Source organism: Convolutriloba macropyga, unplaced genomic scaffold (genome assembly GCF_964194025.1).
Source record: "Convolutriloba macropyga unplaced genomic scaffold, txConMacr16.3 SCAFFOLD_529, whole genome shotgun sequence".
In the NCBI taxonomy this organism is placed as follows: Eukaryota; Metazoa; Xenacoelomorpha; order Acoela; family Convolutidae; genus Convolutriloba; species Convolutriloba macropyga.
The window spans coordinates 66,790-92,348 of record NW_027450990.1 but is presented as its reverse complement, the minus strand read 5'-3'; the positions used below and the strand labels follow the sequence as shown (position 1 = coordinate 92,348).

The 25,559-nt window shown below is 34.1% G+C and overlaps 1 long non-coding RNA gene across 1 annotated transcript; it reads left to right on the top strand.

Annotated features, from left to right (window-relative positions):
• The first annotated feature begins 1,897 nt into the window (after positions 1-1,897).
• LOC142356322 (uncharacterized) lies at positions 1,898-25,559 on the top strand. Its single transcript, XR_012761397.1, has 2 exons — positions 1,898-2,721; positions 24,110-25,559. It is a non-coding gene; the product is annotated as an uncharacterized LOC142356322 (long non-coding RNA).

The window sequence follows — 25,559 nt, the reverse complement described above, 5'->3', positions numbered from 1 at the left end:
TGGACTATAAAACAGAATGTCATATTGAATTACATTGCAGCACAACGTAAAATATGTTGAAAATTAATCCTCTAGGCTTCTGAGGTTTTTGCAAAATTATCAAATCTGCTTTCCGAGGGTTGAAATTTTTACTCAATTATGACAACGAACGCTTTACAACGCCCGGTGCGTTTCATTGGTTTCGATTCTGTCCGCATAGTTTGTTTTTGCAGTCAGCTTTTGCGAACTGCGTTATTCACAATATGGTAGGTAACCATTGAAGTACCCTGCACTCGGTTAGTCCCATTGGCTAAACGTTCAGCTTTGCTGAATACAAAATTGCTTCACTTGGATGAATAAAGCAATTTCAGATTTCATTTAATCAAACATTGGCTATATTTTTTCTGAGGGGATAAACTGTTGAAGTTCGAGGGTGAGATATTAACTAAGTTATAAATATTAACACTGGCTTATCTATGTTTCTGGATTGGATGCCTCTTCTATTTTATACCCTATCTCATCTTATAGGCAAAGTATAGTCAACGAAACAAGAACGAACATTTTGTTTGAATTTTGCTTTTTCAGAAAATTTCTTTAATGTCATTATCAGTTCTCGTTTAAAAATTGGAGAGAGTTAATCTGTAGAATTTTTAAGATGATTTTCAGAATCAGAAGCAATAATAAGTAATATTTTGTTTAGATCTTTAATACAAATTTTCTATCAGTTTCTGATTGTCGAGTTTCATTGTTTTTTTATTGCTGAAAGTTTTGAAGCTGCATTTATACTTTAGGTCAGGTGATTAATATGTCAACTTTTTTCATAAATCTGTTACAAATCAGTATTTTTTTCAAAGAACTGACGCCAGTTTCAAATTGGCGAGAGATTTTTGTTTTGAAAACATGTGACATTCATATCGACGAAATATTGACAATTTTTCAACCAAGGTTTTTTGTGGCATTTTTTGTGCACTAAGCTAACTTTAAGAAAACTATTAGGACCAAAGTATTTCCCGTTTTCTCTCTGCTCAGGTCAGTCTTCTGAAAATTTTTTTGTTTTTTTAGTACCAGACCCGGCTTAGTTTACCCTTGCAACCTAACTTGTTTGTCTAACCTTTTCTGAGAAAGTTTGTTTTATTTGTTTCACAGCTAATTTTGTTGTAAAGTGCTCAAAAATCGTGGAAGTAATGAATCAATCAGCTAAGGCCACAAGAATAAAAATGCTGGAAGCAACTTTTTAGGGCCAAATTGTCCCCATTTGTTTTATTTGCATCGGAATTATTTTTTTCAAATGTTCTGGTGTCTGTGATTCGGGAACCACTCAATTTTGCTATCCTAACTACTGCACCCTACTGTTCCTAGCAACAAAGTTTACTTTTGCACTGGTCGCGTCCACTGCCAGCAAAATGCAACGCGAACATGAAGTAGATTCCTTTTTTAACAAACTGGCCAAGTCAGTGCCTATATTAGTAATCTGGTTGGTCTCCAACGAATTCAAAATTTTCATGAGATGAAAAAGAAGTGAAAAAGTTTATTAAGTCATTTATCCTGCACTAAGCTAACTAACCCACCATTTTATGAGGTAAAAAATATTGTGCAAAAGTTAATTAAGTCATTTTTGCATATCCACCATAAATTTCGGCGTAGAACAAAAAACAATTCTAATGCACAATACGCTTCTTTTTAGCAACTAAACTTGTAATCCTGGGCAATCGGCTGTTGGTTTATAGAACTCAGCCGCGGAGATTAACGATGGGCTGATCTATAGATATCAAACCTGGACACCACCTCAATACTCTCACTTAGCCAGCAGTCTTTTGCGCTGTCACGGCAAAGTCCAAATTTCTCTTTTTTTTCGTTGCTTGCCTGCTTTTATACCTTAGCCATGACCATTGCTCGCGATTTCCTATTTCCTTTTTCCTTCAAATATTGAACTAACTATCCTTACCTCACAATGTTAATTTATGGCCGCATTTCCGCTCGCTTTCTACATCCGCATGCAAATACCAATTTTCCCCCCTTTTTGTGTGTATGTGAACAACGTGTGCGGTGTAGACATTACCTCTTACACCTATTTGTTTTTACCCTATCCAGCCATACGTTTTGATCAGATCATCAACCCACTTGAAAGATAGATAAGCTGTTGTTAAATTGACCATGCACAAACTACCGCTTTTACACACACCGGCCAGGCCATTAACTTCCTAACAACAAAAACGCTTATTGATATAAATAGCCTTTTCCTATCTGCTTTAGGAGTGTGGTGTCTAGTTACTAACCCCACCCCCTCTTTTCGAGAGTATTTTCAAGTTTATGTTTCACCGTTCTCACATTCGATTGGCTAAATTTAACCTAATGTCAGGAAGGCTCCATACGTATTAACGTGGAGCACACTACTCCATATCGTCGCTGTTTATTTCCTCTGAAGGAGACGGCCGCTATCACTATTTGAACTCTCTTATTCAATTTGGTACGGTATTGCTCTTCACAGCCTTGGGGCATTATGCCATTCAATTTACTTTGACTTCCGATAATTAAAGAAAACAAAATTACCACCTAACCTTTACCTTAATTCTGCCTTTTTAAACAAATTTTCCTCTTCTTTTCACTGTAGTGCAGAAAAGTATACTGTTGATTATTCATTGCATTACAAATATCTTCAAAGGACATCCAGAACAATTTTACTAATGGAAAGTTACGCCGGAATAATAATTTTTGCCAAATACATTTAATCATGTCTTCGCGGTAACAACATAGTTGCATAATTTAGCGACGAAATAAATCTGAAACAGAGACGAAACTTTGCTCTAGGATTACATTTGTTTTTTCCAGCACTCTTTTGTTGCCATTGTTGCTATATGAACAGTGGGAAGAAAAGAGTGGTAGAAGAGTTTAATGAGATGCATAGCGGCATAAGTTATGCAACTATTTTAGTCTCAAAGAGAGTTGATACTAAACATTATCAAGCGGTTTTTATTGCATTCTCTAAGTCGTTCGACGAATTGATCTCGCCTCGAAGTTTGATAACTTCTCGATAATGATAGCAACAGTTTGTTATTATCCATTTTCTCTAAGAGCAACGTTTTTTTTTCTGCCCAAATCATTCAACAAATTTGTTGTGATACAAATTATTTTCCGTAGAACCATTCTTTCCAGTTGTTGATGGTAAGTTTTCGAAACCCCTCATGGCGATTATGTCTCTACCCTAAAATATTGCAAAAGATCATCGCTCTACATTTTGAGATCATGTCTCTCTGTACCCTTCTGAAGAAACATTATGTCGCCTTACTTTTCAGCTAAGCCAATTATGACAGTCCAGTTCTGAAAAACAGACAAGGTAACGACGAAAAGTTGTTGCAAACTGGGCTCTCTACATTGTGGGAGTTGCTTTTGCTTTTACAACTGAAAAATTAGACTGGAAAATCTGTACTTTCCACAAAATGCCCAAGTTCCCCAAAAACCAAACAGCTCAAATTCAAGTTTAGACAACATTGCAAATGACTTGTGGCTTGATGAATTGTTTCCTAAAGTAAGGAAGCGCGGATTTTTAATTCGAATCCGATGTCTGGCGAAAACGGTCTACAATGAATGAATAGTGAATTTTTGCCGATCGCTTTTAGTTTTTGTTAAAAAATTCGTATTCATTCTGCTCATGATCATTGAAAATTTACATATTTATAATCCCTTAAAAAGCGATAGTTAGTGTGCTGTCAAAAATCAGTCAAACGAAGAGCAAGTTTTTTTGAACATTCTGTCTTTTTTATGTGGTATTTTTTATATATTTGTTCTTACTGCTATGCATGAAATTCAAAAGTTCAAAACATTATGCCATTTTTACTGATCGTACAAAAGACAAACTTCTGCGCTGAATTGCAAATAGTTCTCAGCTTCTTTTGGTGTCAGTGTGATTATGACTTTGAGAAAAATAGGTTTATAGACTACTGATTTTTAATAGAGTGTCGTTGTATAACAACTGTCATTCCTCTATCTCAATTTAAAACAAATTCTTCATTGTTCCGACCCCTCTTGAGGGAGGTAGGAACTATATACTCAAATGGGTTTTTTTTGTTCAGTCAATATAATCATCGTAGAGAGTTGTGAGTGGTATCATTAGAGAACCCATCCAGCGTAGAATATGGAATAAAAAGATTTTTTCAATTTTCGCTTTCTATAGGGAGTTATCGAAGTTTAAATTTTTGTGAATATTAGACGTATTTCAGCCGTTTTATTCACATTTTGACCAAAATTTCGCCAATTTTGATAAAATTTTCGTCAATTTTGCTTAAAAAATGTTAAAATTATTAACTGTAGTGTTATAGATTTTATCTCTTATGATAGAGGAGGGTTGTTGAATCGTTCGATTCCAGTTTTTTGGCTAGAATTTACGCTAAATTTTTCAAAATTCAGACTTTTTTCGTCAAAAATGGGACCAAATTTGCTTTTTTTAGCCCACTTGCTTTAAAATTGCGGGAAGAAGACACCTTAAAATTCCAACCAGATTCTATTAAAGCTGATAAATTGACTAGTTGTACTCCCGCTGGCTTTAAGGGTCATCTGGAATTATAATTTTGCCAATTTTTTGCAAATTCATACTCGTTAATTATACAAAATGCATTATTAATTGTTGACAAACTGAAAAATTTATATTGAATTGATCTATTTTGCAAACATTTCAACAATTGAGTGTTTTATTAGACGTGCAGCAACATCTGGGCCGATCTTGATCTCCATATGGATCCTTATGATAAAAATTTTTTAGATTTTAATGGGCGCAACCATTTTTTCAAATTATTTCCGCTATATAAATGTTTTTTTTGTAGATTAAGGACAAGAATATCAAATCAAGGCTCAATTAAAGACGGACACTATTTAAAACAAACAATACGCAACGAGGTTTCATTATGGTTTTAGAGTTAAGCTCATGGTTATTATGGCTCTGTTCAATTGTATTCGTAAAAATTTTATGAATTTCTTGCGTTTTGCTTTCATTTCCTTTACTTTTCATAGCCCAATGACTTAGTGTCCTCAGTCAAAGATCCAGCTAGCTTTTAGAAGGTATAAAAGAACCTAGAGATTTTTCTCAGTTGTTATCTAATGTCTGTTAAGATTTTGAATATAATTCTTTTGAGAAATTATCGATGATTTTTTTCAAATTTGCCACTATTTTATCTTATTTCTCTCCACTTCGGGCGTAGTCTGAGTAAAAACAGGCAGAAATCGACTTTCTGTGAGTTGTTAATTAATGTCGGTAACGGTTTTATATTCAACTTATGGTTTCTTAATTTTGGTACTACCCGTTTTCAGTTTTCCTTTTAGTTTTGATCATAACTGCATATTTTGTGAGTTCATTTTGTTTCCTTGTCGAATTATCAAATTATTGAAAAATGCAATTAAAGGAAGGCATTATATTTAAAATGCACAACGTTAGAAAAATACGTATCAGGATATGTTAGTTGTTTTTGTTGAATAGTTATGCTTTTTGGGCTGAGACACAGTTATCTCGCGAAATTTTATGGTTTTTTTATATTGACTAATTGTCTTTCTTTTCGTTTTTGTGCGCCATACCCAACAACGATAGATCTTAATTGCTTCCCCATGATGTATAACATAACCTAATTAAAGATATTAAATTATAGCTGTTTGTTCTAATGACTTTCGAATCAAACTTTAAAAAATATATTTTTTTCATCTGTCCCCATTTTGCTTTTATTTTCTTCGTCATGTAAATCAATCTCACTCATTAGAAGACTCTATTACTTTTGTTGATTCAAACACTTGTTTGGCGCCTGGTTATACGTTGTGGCTGACTGCTTCGACCATTTAGTTTCATAAGAAATTTTCGAGATTTCAAACACTGTTCAATTTTTGGGTTTCTTTTTGTTGTCATGTCTAAGTAGTCCTCTTATAAGAAACCCTTGTTGAGGTTCAGATGAAGACAAAATGATCATTGCCAGTTCCTGCTGGTATTATCTTATAATTATATTGCCTTGAAAAGTGTCATGTCGTCAAATTGTTTGACGTTTTGGCTTCTTCATTTATTTTTTTGTGGGCTCGTGACTCAGTCTCATTTTTAGAAGGCCCAATTGGCTCCCAGAGGTGTTGAAGTTCATCCGTCGCTTTTGTTGTAATCATAAGTCTGAAAAAATTTGTTTTCAAAAATAAGTTTGAGTTTTTGAACTTCTTCTTGATTAATTAGTTTTTCGGTCGATTTATAGATCAGTCTCTGTAACTACAGGTCACAACCCGTTTCAAGTGAGCTATACCTCAATCTTTATAACGGTTTTATCTCCAAACATTGGTTTCTTGGTTTTGTTACTACTGTTACTACGAGATTTTATAAAATGAATTTATGAAATGATTTTATATTGGTACATTTCTAAAGATTTTTGGTTTTTTGGTTTTTTTTGAATTATAACAAAAATCGTTGATCTCATTAGCTTTGAAATTTTGAGCAGTAGAACTTTGGCTAATGACAAGTTTCAATTTCTTCCTATGTAGGTATAAATCAATATTTTAGTGATTTCAATTGATATCTAATGACATTAATAACTGTGAAATTAATTGTTTTCAAAAATGGAAGAGAATTTTTCAACTCCACACCTATTTGTTTTTTTGCGACCTGTTAACTGGTCGCATTGGGGACAGGTTTCATATCTTTTCTAATGAAGTATAGGTTAAATTTTTTGTTTTTGTTTTCATCTGATGCGAGTTTGATTTTGTTATGATTTTTTTATTATAGACATCGAGTTTTGGTCGTAAATAATGTTTGTTGTTTGATTTTTATCATCGTCCTTACTAGTAGTCCTTATCATCAACAACTTTCATCGGCCCTCTAGCTCGGCATTATCGTATTTCATTGGTTGTTTATTCAACGATGTGTATGTTTTGAAAGTTTTCTATCTCTTCATCATTTGGTAGCCCATTAAGTTAAGAATATGGATGAGCAGGGTCGGAACATTATGTGCGTACGCACATTACCGAGCCTCCTTGTTGAAGTTTCAGATTAGTCTCAATTTGATAAATTTTTAACTGATATAATTGAGTTGAATTATTTTTTCCTCAGCCGTTCTGATAACTTTAATTTTTTATTGTTCTTTTGTTAATTTCTCGAAAGCCAATCAATTTTTTTTCATTTGATTTTAAATGAGTTTCATGTCATGAAATCAAACTTATCTGATGAATAATTATTTGCTCGATACCTTATAAGAACAATATTTTGATCTACAAAATGCGGAAAATCAATTTTATTGCAATAAACCAACTCAAGTTAAAACCAAAAGAATTCAAATATACTGTTTTGTTTGTAAAAGGCTGAAATTTTGGTCCCGATACAGATAAATTTATAACTGATTTCACTATGTACAATAAATAATGAAATTGTTGGTTCCGAATAATTTTCTATTAGAATCAAAACCAGATTTTCTGCTTTTTGTGTAGAGGTATGACTGTGATACGAAAAAAAATCTTTATTGCTATAAAAGAGCTTTAACCTTTTTTAATTTCTTAGAAATACAAATTTAAAGGTTCCAGTGTGTCTTCAAATGTCTGCGGGTCAAAATCTGCTATAGTTCAGTCTATAACTTTTTTACTCAAATTTCTATCGCTTATCAATGATGTTTTATTTGGGTGTGTTTTTGAAAGTATTGAATTTTTTTTGCTACATTTTCAGCCATTGACAGTTTTTTGAAGTTTTGCGATAACATGAAACCTTCAAAAACGAGCGTAAAATGTGACTCAGTTCTGATTCACCTACTCCAATTATTTCTCCGACCCCACTTTAGTATACTCAAATGGGTTTTTTTGTTCAGACAATTTTGGCCGATCGATATACTCATTGCAGAGAGTTGTGAGTGGTATCATTAGAAAGCCAGTCCAGCGTAGAATACGGAATTAAAAAGATTTTTTATTTTTCGTTTTTTATAGGGAGTTATCGAAGTTTAAAATTTTGTGAATAATTGCTGTTTTTATTCACATTTTCTGTATTTTTGACCCAGTTTTCGTCAATTTTGCAAAAAAATTTGTTAAAATTGTTAACTGCACTGATATCGATTTCATCTCTAAAGATAGAGGAGGGTTGCTGTGTTGTTCAATCCGAGTTTTTTTTGGCTAGAATTTATGATAAGTTTTACAAAAATCAGACTTTTTTCGAGAAGAATGTGACCACATTTGACTTTTTTAGCACACTTTCTTTATATTTGCCGGACGTAGACACCTTAAAACTGCGGTCGGATTGTTCTTAAGCTCAAAAAAAGAGCTAGTTGCAATTCCAATGGCTTTAAGACTCTTCTGGATTATAATTTTGCAAGTTTTATTGCAAATTTAAACTCGATTATTACAAAAAAGCACTATTTATTTTCGACAAACTGGAAAATTTTGTTTAAAAACTGATCAATTTCGCAATCATTTGAACAATTGACTGTTTTTTAGACGCGCAGCAATATCTAGGCTAATCTTGATCTCACCCTGGAACCTTACGATAAAAAAGTTTTCAGACTGAAATGGAGCGCGACCTTTTTTTTTTTCAAAACGTTTCTGCTATAAAAATGCTTTTGTAAAGTGTTTTTTACTGAAAAGAAATTCAAATTAAGGCTCAGTTAATGAGAGATACTATTTGCAAAAAAAACAAGGCCCAGCGAGATTATATTACGGTTTCAGAGTTAAGCTCATGGTTTTCATGGCTCTGAGAAATTTTTTTTGTAAAAGATTTTTTAAGTACTTCTTGAATTTTGCTTTCATTTGTTATATTTTTTGCAGCACACGGACTTATTGTCCCCAGCCAAGGATCCAAAGAGTTTTCAGGAGAAATAAATGAACCTAGAGAAATGTTTCAGTTGTTATCTAGTGTCTGTTATGACTTTGAATGTATTTGTTTTAACAAAATATCGGTTAATTTTTTAACTTTGCCAATATATTTTTTAGTTCTCTAAACTTCGGGCCCAGCCTAAGTAAAGACAGGCAAAAACCAATTTACTGTCAGCAAAAAATTTTTGTTGGAAACGTTTTTATATTCAACTAATATATTCATTGTTTTGATAGTACGCGTTTTCAAAGGTTTTTTCTTTTCCATTTTTGAGCATAATTGCGTTTTTTTAGTCTTTTTTGTTTCCTTCTCAAATTGTCACATTGTTGGCAACTCTAATTGAATAAAAACATAGTAGAAAAGATGTACAGCGTTATTATTTGTATATGTTAGTTGATTTTGTTGAATAGTTTATGCTTTTCGGGCTATCGAAAAAAAATTTGTGGACATTTTTGTTTTTTTTTCTATGTTTTTATTTCTTTTTGTTGTTGTACAATATATACCTGATAACGATAGGTCTTGATTGCTTCCCAAGGACGTATAACTCCACCTTTATAAAGATTTCAGGTTATAGCAGTTTGTGTTAGTGAATTTCAGTTTAAATTTTTTTAAAAATTTTTTTTTCAACTTTCTGTTTTTGCTTTCAATTTGGTCAGCATGTAACTCAGTCTCACTATTTAAAAGTTAACATTACTATTTGAGATTGAGCCACTTTTATTGCATTTTATACGTTGTGGCTGATCGCTTCGACCATTTATTTTCAAAAAATTTTCGAGATTTCTATACTATTAAGTTTCTGGGCTTCTGTTTCTTGTCGTGTCTACGTTGTCCTTTGATAAGGCTTCGTGATGTGTTGTATTTTCGTCCATCGCTTTTTTTGAAAACTTAAGTCCATAATGACTTCTGAACATTTTTGTTTTCAAAACATATTTGTGTTTTTGTGCTTCGTCTTTTTTAAAATAGTTTTTCGTTCGATTTGTAGCTCAGCCCCTGTAAAAACAGGTTACAAACCGTTTACAGTGGGCTTTAAATTAACCCCTATAACGGTTTTGGCTTCAAATATTTGTTTCTCGTCTTTGTTAATACTTTTACTACGAGACTTCTTAAAATGTTTGAGATTTTTTTATATATGTACATTTTAGAGGATTTTTGTTTTCTTTTTGGTTTATAACAATAATCGTAAGTCCCAGTGGCATTAAAATTATAATCAATTGAAGATTGGATTATGGAATGTCTCAATTGCTTCCTATGGAGATATAAATGAAGATTTCAGTGTTTTCGGGTGATATCTAATGACATTAATAACTGTGAAGATAATTGTTTTCAAAAATGGAAACGTATTTTGTAACTTTGCACCTCTTTGCTTTTTTTCTAATTTTGACCAATCGCATTGAGGACAGGTTCTATATCTTTTCTAATGAAGTATAGGTTAAACTGTTTTGTTTAAGTTTTATCGGATGTGAGTTTGATTTTGTTATGATTTGTTATTGTAGACATCGAGTTGTTGTCGTAAATAATGTATGTTTTTTAACTTTTAGTGGTCTTTTTTAGTTGTTCTCTTATCAAAAACTTTCATCGGCCCTCTAGCGTGGCATTATTGTTTTCCATTGGTTGTTTATTGAACGATATGTATGTTTTTGATTACCGAGCCTCCTTGTTTTACTATAAAGGCGCTTAGATTTTAAAGAGCTGCATCTTAAAAGAGTTCTTTTGCGCCATAATTAACGCTTTTAATGTCACAAAAAACGCGCATCTGAAAGCATAATTTGGAGGTTTTTTGTTCATTTTCCCCCTATGCCAACCCCGTCTTTGTTAATTTTACGCACAATTAGCTCAGAAGCTTTCTTCGAGCTGTTAAATGGCTTTTCAAACGCATTGATGTCATTGTTGGTGTATACGCAGTTTTGTTTTAAAAAACAAAATGTTCATCGCTAAGGTGTATTCAGCACAATAGTGGCATGAATTTGCATTGAAAATAAAATTCTCACTTTATTTTTATTCTTCATTTTTATTTTGATAGTTAGCAGTTAGCTTTTGAAATATATAATAGCAGACAAAATACTATACTTTCTATCTCTACATGAGTTCTTGAGCTTTGAAGGGTATCTTGCTAATAATCCTTCAAGCGCAAACTTGAGCTCTTCTCAAAATTTTACTTTTCAACGGGCTGTTTGACTTCTAGCTAATGAGATACATTATAAATTTGACTTATGAACAAATTAAGTGGTGAAAAGCAGTTAAAATTTAAATTTAAACAGAAATTTACCTGCATTGGTTTTGTGACTGAAGATGAGCCGCATTTCTTTAGGCAAAGATTTCTACAGTTTTGCGCAATTTTCTTTTGCTCCTTAACGTAGAATGTCAAATTGAACAAAAACCTTGTTATTTTGATTACAATTAAGCAGCGGCTGCATGGCTTTCCATTTATTTAAATTAGTTAACTTGAATTTTGTTTTCGCATATTTTATTTTACTTATCCGTTGACTTTATGTTCAAGTTTATGTTCTGCCAAATTTGAACAATCTCAAAAAGTTCAAAATCAGGTCTGTGACAATTTTTCCAAAGTTCTGCGACGTTAAAAACAAAGTGTTAAAAGTGGATTTGATAGAACAAATTCATTTGAGTTTATCGCTCTTTTCAAAAACCACGTTTTAAAAACGGATTCTAAGCGAAAAATCCGTAACAATTTTCCAGGATGCTTGTTTATGGACAAGCATAGAAAACAGTGACAAGATTTTGTCACTGCTGTCTATACCCCCTTATCACTGTTGTCCACGCAAAACTGTTGTCCACAGTTGAGGTATCGAATAACCCAAAAACTACATTAGAGTCACTTCAAATGAAAGTCGATCACTTCTAATTATTGAGTAAAATATAAGTGTACATAGCGATAATTATCGTCGATTAAGAAAACACGTACCAGTTTTGTAACTACCAATGAAGTGGTCCTTAGGAAGAGCTTGGTCATTTAATTGGTTCTGAGATAATTGCTACTAGGAAAAAAAGTTTAACAAGCTCAAAATGTGAACAATGGTCAAGTTTACCCGTGTAAATGAGAAACAAAACTTATGCTTTTTCCGCAACTTATGTCTATGATTAACGCAACCAAATCTAATCGCAAAAGTACTTACTGAAAGCCAAATTTGGCCAAAAGGTATCGTTAGTGCTGAACCTCATCCGCGATTTTTGTTTTCTGTTAATTAAAAAAACTCCTCTTTCCAAGTGACCATTGAGAAGTAGTTGTCATACAAAACTGTCAATTAGTTGCTTAACATACAAATTTGTCGTACTACGTTTTCAAATAAACATTGACACAACAGCATCCAAAAATGTGCGCATTTGATCGCAAATTGTTCTTTGCTGCCATTTATATCACAAAGCGTCTTCTCTCCACTGAATAAAAGATTTTAAAAAAGAGAAATGAAGAAACAAGGATCATTTTATCAAAAACTATATAACAAAGCTTCTTCTTTCCAATGCAAAAAATAAATAAAACAACTAGATGGAATTCAACTAGTGGAAGGTAAATTGGCAATCGCACCGCAATTGCCTCAGACAGTTTGGTAAAGATACAATTGCTACTCAATTGACTAGTCACACAGTAATTGAGTACAACAGATTTGACCACGATTTCAGTATGTTGATATCATGCATCATGTAAAACTAAATGTTGAACACAAACTACTCCATAATAACTAAACGAGTATTGGCACATCTGCACACATGAATTCAATTTTAAAATTGCATCAGATTATTTACAATTGCTTTGCAATGAAATTTGCTATCGGCATGAAATATTCAACAAAGCTTCTATCTGGTTAAAAAAACCTCGTGAAATGAAAATTACACTGAATGTGACTTCTTGTAAAATTTTACGCATGCCAGCCACAATGTTGTCTACAACCAATGGAAAATTGAAATTTGACATTTAAATAACCTGACCACTATAAACAATATATACCAACATGGACCGTGAAAACTCAGATTTCAGATTTGGGGTAATTAAATTAGCACCCAGTGCGTGTTAAATACAAGTTCCTCATTAAGCGGCTATTGACTTGTTACTGTGTCTTCCTTTTGTAAATCAACTTAGTGATGGAGCAGTTCAATTTAAAATTAACTTAAAAAAATAAAGTTCAATTTTCTGAATGTTTTTCTAAGGAATATAAAATTGCCGAGTAAGATTAGCTTTGAAATACAAATAGATTTTTGTTACTTGCTTTTTCAGAGTTGAGCCTAATTTTATGCTGCTTCTTTTGAAATCATCTATCAGCTAGAATGATTTTCGAAAGTGCCGTTTCAGATTTTCAGTAATAAAAATCGGGGTTTAAAAAATCTTATGTTGGTTCAAGATACAAAATCGTCCTTTTGCATACATATATTAACACAAACTGGTTAATGTTTGGACGAGTGGAAATTCCTGTACACAATTAAAGTTTTGGTTTATTAACAGGAACTCAGCAAGACAAGATAGATTCGACTTGTAATTGTATTGATTTTCTGAGTAATGCAAACTGGCTACTCAGCATGACCGCAAGACTCGTTATATCAAGTAACAAAGCGTTATTATAAAAAGTAGCGAATAAAAAGTAGCAAATGTAAAAACATGAAACTGTAAAAATTTGAAACCACAGAAACAAGCTGACCCTTGTTTGTGTTTTCTCTCTCATAAATGAGAGTGCAGCCGTTACAATTGATTCGTCGAGGCCGACAGCAAACTGCTGTGTAATCATAACCATAGTGCCCAAATCATCAACTAACTAAATTCCGTTGAGTCAAGATCGAACGCCTGCTTATCAAATTGAGGAGCACCATTCAATGAACAAGTTTATTGGTTCATCATGAAGAAAAAACGGACTTCAACCGCCGGGTAACTGGAACTTTCAGAAGAAAACAGATTCAGTCAAAAGCGATTTGGAACATAAGCCATGAAATATCACATTTCGAGGGAAAAACTGAACACTAAAAAAATTTTGTCTAAAAAAATTCCAACCAGTCTAATTAAAGCTCTTTTATCAATAGGGTAATCCTATCTTAAAGGCGGGACTCCCTAGCAGTTGCATGCTTCAAAAGAAACTCACACCACAGGTCGAAACATGGTCTACAAGCATTTAAAGCCTAATTTAGACTTTTATTGCATTGCATATATGATCAAAGGCACGCAACTAGCACTGAATGTAGATAAATGAAACACCAAACAAGCAACGAAAAAAACGAAAGTGACGATTACTACCTCGCAAACTACTCAATTTTTCAAACGTTAACAACCATCATCAGCTGGCAGAAGTGCAAGAATTGAAGAAGGTGACAAGAATAAAATTGGGGAGTGTCGGTGCTCGCTCTCACTCAATCAGGGCAGTGGAAAAATCACAAATCAACAGTATTCCAATTAGGATTGATGCCTTAGATTAGGCTAGTACAAATGAAAATTGTACAAAGCCAGGTAGATCAAGAGGTCGCTTCGTATAATCTCCGAGCTGAACAGACAACACCAGTGGGCAGTTTCCGTTCATAACTGAAGTCAGTAAATGCCTCTCAAACAACCAGAGTTGTCGGGTGATTAGTTAAATTGGATAAAAAACAAAACAATGTGTGAAAAAATTGAGGCATCCAAAATTTTCCTTATTATCGCAAAAAAGTCAATAAAATCAGTAATGGGATTTTTTGCGCGAATTTGTGGCGATAACTGGAATATTCTCGAGACAAATGGAAGACCTAACGTCACTATCGACGTACAATGGAGAAGCTTTGCAAAGAAAAAGAAAAAAACAGAGACAAAACAATTGAAACAAAATGTTCCAGAAAGCATCAAACTTCCATGCAAGCCCTGATCTGAAAGAACGAGTTAAAATTCAACCGCTATCGGCTACTTGGTGGCACAAACTATACGCAGGAATGTATCCTACTTAGGAATAAGAGAGTGAGTGACCGGTACGCAGCAGGGAGGAGGTAACATTCATTTTACGGATGTGGCACAATAAAGCAATTTACTGAAGTTAAAGTTAACAGCTGGCTGCATATAGTTCACGCCCCACAACAGAACAATGGTAACTGGTTGGACACATGTGTTTTCTAAAAGTTGATGAACTGTTTTCTTCAAAAATTTCTGCAGAAGTTTTGAGCTCAACGCGCCGATTTTATGCTCAATTAGGTGACAAACAGAGAACACAGGGGTCTGAAGACAGAGAAGTTTTTCTCAAAATGAAATAACTGCAATCAGGTTTGCAACAAAATGGAGCATTTGAACATATCTCAAGGTTGTTGGGAAACAGAACTTATGAATCCATATGCTTGAGCCAAAGATTCAACCACTTGAGTTGGCATCATACGTTTCGTGTACACTTCATTAGTAGCTAGAATGCCCATTAGTATAAAAGACAAAAACACCAGATAAAATGTTCGCCGTTCTAATGGAGTTAAAATGGATGGTCACTTGACACATGACCTGCAAGAAGGACAAAATATTTGCCATCCTGCCTTCGGAGGAGATGTGAAGAAAGCTTTGAGTATCCTAACATGGTGGGAAAATGAAATCTGGGCCTCCAAAATCAACGGCATCAGTCAACAAAATTAAACTGCAGTGCAAACAGATACAACAGAAGAGCATAGAGTTGGGTAATGGCTGTGAAAAGAACCAGAGCCTAACTTACCAATAAAATTACAGTTCTCACCCTAGAGTCAGCTTTAATTGGTAGAGCGATAAATCCAGAGGGCCACAAAACTGAGAAGTGTTTTGAACCTAGGAGCTCTCCAACTTTTGCAAAATACCTTTTTGAGAAAGTTCGATTTGAAAATTAAGAGATTTATGAAACTCACTAAAAGCAATAAAAATCAATTTCATTTGTATCGCTTTTAGTGCAATTGCATAATTCTCTTTATTATCAAGTGGTCTAAAAACGTTGGAGGCAAAGATTGCAGAACTCCTAGCTTCAAACACTCTGAGGCCCATAGGGTTCTTCTCTCTAATGACTTAAGAGCACATTTTATGAAGGTAGGGGAAAATCAATAGAAGCCAGTGAAGCATGCAAACAGTTAGGATCATATTTGCTCAAAATGATGAATCAGCTTAGACGATGCTGTTGCCAAAGCTGCAGAAAGCTTGAACAATATCAGCAATAGAAATAAGGTCGATATTGAACCCAACATTGAGTTTCCTTGAGAGTCTTTCATTCATTTGATTGTTGCTGACTATAGTACTCAAGTGTGCAGGGATAAAATAAAGAAGTTTAAACTCCAACAACTCTCAGTAAAATCCTGCGGTGTTTAATTGGATTGTCTGCTCCCATTGTCTGCTGCGTGCAGTGTTCACATGAAAAAACTTCTGAAATTCTCTATGACTAAAAATGGGCAAATTTGAGAGAACGAAGTGAAGCAGGGTGAACGAACACACTTTCTGATCTAAAATTAACTACTTTTAATTGCTGCCGAAACCAGCATAAATAAAAGATATCTCAGTTCAGTGAAGAACAATGTAGCGCCATAAAAATGAGTGGAGAATTGGAGGCTGCCTTCAGAAAGTAATTTATGTTTATCTGAATGACACAACGCAGTCTGTACGTATTGGCAGTGGTTGATCAAACAAGGTCAAATTTAACATTACATTGAGCTTGGTTCTTTTTGTCTCATTACTTTTTGTATGCTTATCAGGGATCGGCCAGACGCCCTCTAAATAGAATTCCTATTTTTTCTCTGAAGTTTTTGGCTGTAAAGAGATCTATCCAGAAAATGCCGGAATATCTCATTGCACTGGAAAGGAAAACATGGTTTGTTTGCCTTTTCAAAAAAAGCGGATCTTAACAGTCGAGGAACAAGACCCGGTCTGAAGCCAGTGGGGAGTCTTCTACTTTTTCTATAGCAAACGACCTTTGGATATAGGTCAAATTGAATCTAGACGGCAGCGCGCACATGTAGAAAGGGCTAAGAAAATCAAGCTTTTTGCTGCTCCCTCAATAAGAAATGAAGAATCGGTGAAAACTGTTGCTAAGCAAGGCTTGTACAAGCCTTCGATGATGCGCATCTCACCGGAAAAACCATGAGAAGACTAGAATCCTTGAAGAAAAGAGTAGTTCAATTCAGCACAGAAAACATTGAAGATGAGACGACCCCTCGGTTACTAGTTCTTATAACGCTACCAATGTTCATGCAGATAAAGTGCCTCCTCATTTTGTCCACTTTTGTGAAAGAAAATAAAACTGAACACCAAATGCCCCTATCGCTTATTTTGCGAACACAGAGCATGATCAAACAACATGTTTAGATTTATGAAGACCAAGAGTGTAAGAAACAGAAGCGAATTGGTACTGAGTGTTTGCAGAACCATAAGCAGGGTAGAAAACGAAAATAACACTGAAAAAATTGAAAGTCTAAAGAAAAGTATCTTATCCACAATGTGTCGCGGATACATTGTGGATAGGATACTCTTGAGTAAACGTTTCTCATTAATAAGCTAGTCTCATTTATCAAACCTTACACTCGGCTATTAGCGTGCGATTTCGATAAATGGGGGATAACACAGCCAGTAATCTAATTTAAGTATTCGGGAAATATCTCCTCTACGATGGCTGAAATTTCCAATAACAACAACAGCAGCAACAATATTTGCCTAGTTAGCATTTATAATAGGTAAAAGCAGAAGGAATTAAATAAAACTTTTTGCAGTACCTTACTTGGAGCTCCAAGTGACAGTCAATGCAGGGATGTTGAAAGATCAGACGGTTATTCGCCATTATTAACTGAAGTAACACAGTGGATACTCAGATACTTTGTTAAACGAATGCAATTACTGATGGAACGGAGGTAAAGAGTGTGAACAACCCATCAGAAACGGGCAACAGAGTAACCATTACTGATCAATTAAAGAAAACTGATTGAGTCTTATTTTGCCTCAAAAAAATTTAAATGAAAAAAAAGCAATCTAAGTCAGCGTTAGCTGAGGCCTTTTTTGGGTTGAATTATAAAGATTAATTAAAGATCTGATAGGATTCAATCACCAAGAAATCTAATTGATAGTGAAGTCTACAAGAACATGGCAATGAAACTCATTCTTGTAGAATCAATTGGACCTCATGGGTGAAGCTACTTAACTGAACAAACAAACTCACGGTCAAAATACATCATAGAGGAAGAATTATGATAAGTAATTTTTAATGCCAAATTCAATAAGAGCCCAGTTATTTGCATTACAAATCGTCATCAACGTTTTTTAATAGAAGGATAAAACAGCTGCGAAGCAGGGCTTGTACACGCTTGCAATGATGCTGGTGTTATGTACTGTACCTCTTCTACGGATCTCACCGGTAAAAACGATGAGAAGACTGGAATATTTATAGAAAAGATTTGGTCGATTCAGCACAGAAAACGTTCTAGACGAGACGATCTTTCGATTACAAGGTCTGATATCGCTACCAGTGTTCATGTTGATGACTCCTCATTTTGTCCTCTTTTGTGAAAGACAATGAAACTAAACGCCAAATGCACCTACCGCATATTTTGCGAACACAGAGCACGAACACACAACTTGTTTTTTTAACAAAGACCAAGATTGTGAGAAATGGAGGCGAACTGGTACTGAGAGTTTGCAGAACCATAAGCAGGGTAGAAAACGAAAATAACACTGAAAAAATCGAAAGTCTAAAGAAAAGTATCTTATCCACAATGTCTCGCGGAAACATTGTGGATAGGATACTCTTGAGTAAACGTTTCTCTTTAATAAGCTAATCTCAATTATCAGACCTTGCACTTGGCTATTGGCGTGTAAATTTGAGAAATGTAGGTTAAAACAGCCAGTACTCTCAATTAAATATTTGGGAAATATCCCTTCAACGATGGTTGAGACTCCTAATAACAAAAACATCAAGATTAACAATACTCAGTCTAATTAGCATTTGTAATAGGAAAAGGCGGAAAAAATTAAATAAAACACCTTTTAGTACCTTACTTGGAGCTCCAATTGGCAGTCAACGGTGAGAATTCAAAAGATCAGGTAGTCAAAGAACATAAAAAGAAGTTGCTTTTTTGCATTTGTTGGTCATTATTAACGGAAGTAGCGCTGTGGTTACCCAGATACTTTGTTGAACGAATGCGACTTCTGATGCAATGGAGGTAAAGAGTGTGAACAATCGAGTAGAATTGGCCACCAGAGTAACAATTATTGATCAACTCAAGCAAACTGATTCAATAAGGCGCTGCTCTGAAACTGAGTGAATCTCATTTTCCCTCAAAAAAATTTATATGGAAAAAAGAAAAAAATGAAAAAAAAATAAAATGCAAAATTGAAAAGGAAAATAAGTCAGCGATACTTGATGCCATTTTTGTGTTGAATTATAAAGACCCTTTAAGGGTCCGATATGGTTCAATCAGCAAGAATTGTAATGGATAATGAAGTCTAGAAGAGCACAGCAATAGAACTCATTCTTGTAGTATCAGTTGGACATTATGTCTTTGCAATGGAAAACAAAGCAGGCAGTGTTGGAGTCAAGCTACTTAACTGAACAAACAAACTCACGGCCAAAATAGATCATAGAGATAGAATAGTATGATAAGTAATATTTAAAGCCACATTCAATAAGAGCCCAATTAATTGCATTACAAATCGTCATCAACTTTTTTTATCAGATGGATATCAAGCGTCAATTGAAACTCAAACTCAAACGCAAACAACTCCACTAATAATAAATCAGCATTGCCATATACGACCACATATTCAAATCAGTTTTATAATGCGTGATTAATTACAATTTTTTTAAGTAAATTTTTGTTGTTACCTTAAAATTTTTGTTAAAACTGGTCTCCAGTTAATTTATGTCCTCTGACATGAAAAAACAACTAGAATGACTTTTTCTTAATAATGCTTACATGCTGGCAACATAACACTCTATAACCAGTCGATAATACAAAAACGACATTTTAACCATTTGACTACCAGTATAAAAACTATTTAAAGTAAGAGCCTGAAAATTAATAATATAGTTACATGAAACGGACATACGCAGCGCAATTTTGAGCTATAACTTACCTGTTACTGTGTTACTGTGGAACTTAACCTTGACTAGAAAAGATAACAAACTTCGATGTTCTCAATCTATCTTTTTGAGGAGCAAAGCAATTCAAGATGAGAAACTTTGTACCTTGTTCAAAGCAGTTTCTATTACTGGTTTTTATCATATCGGACACTAGATTCTTATTTTTATTGTTTATAAAGAATTCACGACCTGATTTGAATTATAGAACCAATGTTTTAAACATCAGTTTACAAACTTCTTAATTAAATTAAATCGTATGTTTTCTTCGAGTGGCAGAGTTGGCATTTTGGAATACAACGGCCACTTTAGGGGAGAAAATTTTTCGGACTTCAAAATTGTTTGTATACTTAATTGTTTGGGTTTTTAAAGGGAATTCAAAAAATCTGGTGGCAACTAATTAGTATTATACTGATATTCTCAGCAAAACAAAGACGTGACTGAATGATTAATTCTTGGAATTAGGGTAGTGCCTAGTGACAAAACGATAGCCGACCGTGTAGCGGGCAAAGCAGTTCACAAAAACTAAGTGCAAATCTGTACTATCCAGACAGATTTGAAAAAACTGAAACCAATTAGGTGTGTAAAGCCTTCCCCAGCCAAAAATAAGAGAGCAACCGTTAACAATTTAGTCGCAATTTCTGCTGAAATAAGTTAAGCAATTGTTCATGGAGCACTGTTTCAACTTAGAAATAAAATTAGACCTCCGTGTTTTCGATGCTGTTTTTGTTAATTTCTGTTTTAAGGTATTACAAAATTAATTCAATTTTTTGACGCAGTTTACTGGAAAAAATGTTAGGTAGTCACTAATACCATTTCGTGTAGTTCGGCCATTTGTTTTTTTATGACAATCGAAATCAGTTACTATAAAGGCTACATGTCCACTTGAGAAAACGTTTTGATTGATTATTTTAATTTTCTGATCAAATTTCTGAGATCGTTTTATTCTCTATAAATGTTTTTGTAGTTTCGTATAGGTGGCAACAAAAATGCTTTATATGATGGGGACCTGCCTCATTTTCTTAGCCGTAGATGCTTGTGAAAACAAATACGGTTGTAGTTGAGCATAAAGCTTTTCCTGGACTATCATTTTTGGGAAACAAAACTGAAAGATGTGTCATTTTATAGTTTAATTCGGTCTGTCAGTTTGCGCATATCAATTTTGTTTGTTTCATTTCTGTAACAAAAAGTCATTGAACCCGTTTTCTTGCGGGAATGATCACATCAACATAGTCAAGATAGATTTTTTAAACAATTGATTCAATATTTCAAGTGTTTTTTAGTGGATGACACTTTTGTATCTCTCCACAAAGATATTGGTTGGCCAAAATTAGCTAATAAAATATAGTACGGCTGGTATAAAGTTATTAACCCCCATTTCTTTGGGGACCGGAACAATAAAGCTGCCCTGTTTGTTAATATGCGTTCACATATTGATTTTCACAACCCCTTTTGCTATCTTTTTGTTATTTTAAAGATAAATGAGGCATGCTTAGAAAAAAAAGTCGACTGGATGACTTACTCTTTATTATACCTCTTATAGGGCAGAAAATGGACTCTGGCCTATGGACTCGGAAATAAATCTTCGTCTTTCAACTTGAATGAAAAATAAAGATTATGTAATGTAGCATGGCGGAAGAACATCTGAGCAAGATATGGTGTGATAAATAGGTAATATTACGTAAATCGAGATACGTTTTGTTTCATTTGTTGATTTGAGCTCACATATATAATTCTCACTAATGAACTAGAAGCAGTCTTTGTTCCCCCCACATACAGTAAAATATTTTAAGTCGCTGGCGATATATGAAATTTTTGTTCTGAAATCGCCAGGCCGACTTTTAAAAAAATGTTTAAAAGTAACAAACACTACGGGCTCAACTGTTGTTACTAAAGCAACGATGTCATTGTTATACAATATTGTTAAAACATTCCTTAAACCATAATGTAAGACAAATGACAATTTTATGGACATAATTAATTTCATTAATTTTTGATATAAATTTAGAGCATTATTTTGAAATGAATTAGTATTTATCATTCCTGACAAAAATAAAGGATCATCATTTTCTTAAGAAGATGATGTGATTGGGATAAAAGCTTAGAAATGTAATTCAGAAATTTAAAAATTTCGCGGCAAGTGAACCAACAATGTTGAGAAGTTTTTTAATAATCATATATGAGTATTGCTAGAAGCAACAAAAAGTTTGCTGAAAAAGGAATATGCATAAAAGGAACTTTTTAATCGTTTTTTTGCAATTGCAGCTTCAATCACGGAAAAGAGCAATCCCAAAATTCAAATTGAAATAATTGTTCAGATCGTTGGAAAAGACTAAAACGCCAGAATAAATATTTCAAACGTTTATCACTAGTTTTGGTGAATTGTTAAAAATGTGCTACGTTTTTTCCATCAATTAGACGCCGCTAAACAGGGAATACATTCAAAAACATTATAAAATTTACTGGTAAAAAAAGTTTACAGGAAAACAAATAAAGCCGTTCAAGTTAGTCAATTAGATGCAAAATTGGTAGTAGATAAATAGTTACGGGAAAATATTGAACAATAAAAACAAACGAAACCCAAAACCCAATTTTAAAAAGACAATTATTAATTTATAATTATCTGAAAATTATACTTGAAAAGACTTACCAATTAGAACTAAAAAGCATAAATTAAAGCTTTTGAAGTCTGCCCGAGATATTTAAAGACAAATGTTTTGCTCATGTTCAGTATTTTCTCATGTACGTGTGTGCGTGTGTGTGTGTGTGTGTCTGTGTGTGTGTGTGTGTGTGCGTGTTTGTGTGCATGTGTGTGTTCGTGCGTGTATGTGTGTGTATGTATGTGTACATTACGACGCAGAGGTATACCCAAATCGTCACGGGCAGATATGCCCGATGCGTGTATCTCATGTTCGTTTTTATTATGTTAAAACATTGAAAGTGGAACAATATTGCAGAAAATAGCTACTTTATCAGAAACCGGCAAAATGGAAGAGAAATAAAAATCCGTATTCGCAAAAATGTCCTAATCCTAACCGCGAAATACAAGTACAAACTTTATAAACTGTTTTTTGGACGGCTTGTATCACGCATCTGCTCCATTTATGTATCGATTTTTCGCACGCAATAAAGCTCAATTTCGCATATAATCCGCAACTAAGCCTAACTTAATTACTACTTATTTAATTAAGCCTTACTTATTACTAATAGCAGTATTTTATTACTACTTTATTACTACTTATAGTACTTTATTACTACTTATTACTACTTATTAGTAATATTCATTACTACTTATTAAAATCGGCCACTCCCACATTGATATACAAAGCCATTGAAGTGCGAGGGAATTTTTGGAACAAAATCAGTTTTTGTGGTTGCATGTAATTAAAGCAGTTTAAAGCTTTGAAAGTTTCAATTAAATCTTTATTAAAGTGCATATTGCATACTCAAAATGCGCGCAAATAATAGATACCTAAATTGAGCGGAAACGTGCTACAAGATTTGTAACCTACTTTTCGCACCGAATGTTCCTTTGTGATACAAAGGATGTCTCTTAATTTCGTTCATTGTATGTATCTAATTTTCGAGCCAATTTTACTAAGGCGGAAATTTTGGGGTATTCGTCTGCCTCGTAATGGATGTATGTATGTGTGTGCATGTGTGTGTGTGTGTTTGTATGTGTGTGTTTGTGTATTTTTGTATGTGTATGTGCGCGCGTGTGTGTATGTGTGTGTTTTTATGTGTGTGTGTGTGTGTTTGTGTCAGTGAGTGAGAGAGAGAGAGAGTGTGTGTGTGTCCGTGTGTGTGTGTGTGTGTGTGTGTGTGTGTGTGTGTGTGTGCGTGTGTGTTTGTGTGTGTGTGTTAGTGTGTGTGTATGTGTGTGTGTGTGTGTGTGTGTGTGTTTGGGGAGGGGTATTTGTATGTGTTTATGATGATATAGGAGACATTACAAATTAACAGCAAAACTAATTTCTTATTTAGTTAAAATTTTCTGTAGTATAGTTTCATCTGGACAGGGAAAATTGGCGCGGCTGTAACACATTTATTTTTTTGTGACAGCTACCAGCCATTTCCTTTTCCTGATAAAGATTATTTTCCAGAATAATTGTTGACCAGGTGGGTTACATGTTAATATGCAAACAAAAAATAACGAGTTTTCTAATTGTTTTGGTTTTCTGTTTTTCCTGTGGCAACTGATTCATCATCGTGTGCATTTTTGGAAAAAAATGTTGCTGGCAATTCTACTGTATTTCATATAGGGCCCTTGCTGTGCATCACGAGTTTAGCTGTCATAACTTTTAAGATATTTATGCAGTGAAAAAGACTCTGTTAATAAATCATGCGCCTAAAAACCTGGGTTTCTTAACGCTCTCTACTGGTATTACCTTTACGACTGACAGCACTTTTGATGTACGTTGTTGAATTTTCACTTTAAGCTTAGTGGCCTTATTCAAAGATGCATCATTTCATTCGTGAATTATTTACCTATCACAATGTGATTAGTTTAAACAAGTTAACACCATCTTTAACTCTTCACTTACATTGAACAATTCGCCCTATTCCGAAGCTTTCTGTGCCATTGAACAAAATCAATCTTCCTGTTGTTTTCTCTTACTTACATTAGCCACTTTGGTTTACGTTTATTCCTGTCATTCGGTAACCCAATTATATCATGTTTGTTCCGGAAGTTTTCTGGGTGCTTGTGACACTGTTATTCTGGGTTGCAATTGCAGTTTGCTTGCGACTCCTCTTTAGAAAGTCGAGCAGAGGAGGTTCCACGACGTCCGCCGAGCCCCGCACCTCAGTCAGGACAGATATGAGAACTGTGAAATTGAGTGTGAAAGCAACACCCGCAGTTTCACCCAATGACTCTTCCTCCCCCAAAGTAGAACCAGCTGCTTCTGCTTGAGTTATTTAGTTTCATGTGAAGTACAAAGTTGTTTCTTGTTTCTCGCCATCCTCTTCCCCTCTTGACCCCCCCCCCCTCTCCACTCACACAAGCAGACCCACAAACACTATTTCAGTATGCTCAATTCAATGTCAGATAAAGTATTATGACTATTAGCTGCAATTTGTTGGTTATCTACCCGTATGTATCGTCTTCAACACGTGAAGTTCTCCTCCAGACAAAAATAAGAAGCAGTCAATTTGAATCAACCTAAACATGCCAGTCTTAAAATTTTTATTAAAAACTTCATGGTTGGTCTACAGTATAGCTTTTCTTTGCGACGGGCGAATGAAAGTAATCACAGAGACAGGAGGAGAATTACAGACAGAAAGATTCTTGTGTCCTAGATTTTTATTAAAAATGCCAATGTTCAGTATACCACTACAGCAGTCTACAATAAAGACTATTTTATTTTAATTTGAACTGCTAATTTGAAAATGTAATAAACAACGGTTTCAAAAAAAAACCAAGATGTAATTCAATCCTGATTTTGTTTTCAAAAGATTTTGACTACTGAAAAGGAATAGAACCCCAATTTATGATTATTGCCAATTGCTAGTTAACTTGTTTGCTAAAATAGTACTATAATATCACCATCAATATTTAATAATTTAGCTTAAATAACGACGTGAAAATCGACATGACTGCAAGCAGCTCCCAAATAATTTTGCAATTAGATTGTGTTGAAAACGGCGGTTCTGAGCACTCTACCAATACTGCATTCTTATTTGGATTGAAATTGTCTTCTTTCGTGAAATGATAGTTTTAATAGAAATGGTACGAAAACCAGTGCTTTCTAATTAAATTTTGGTCAACA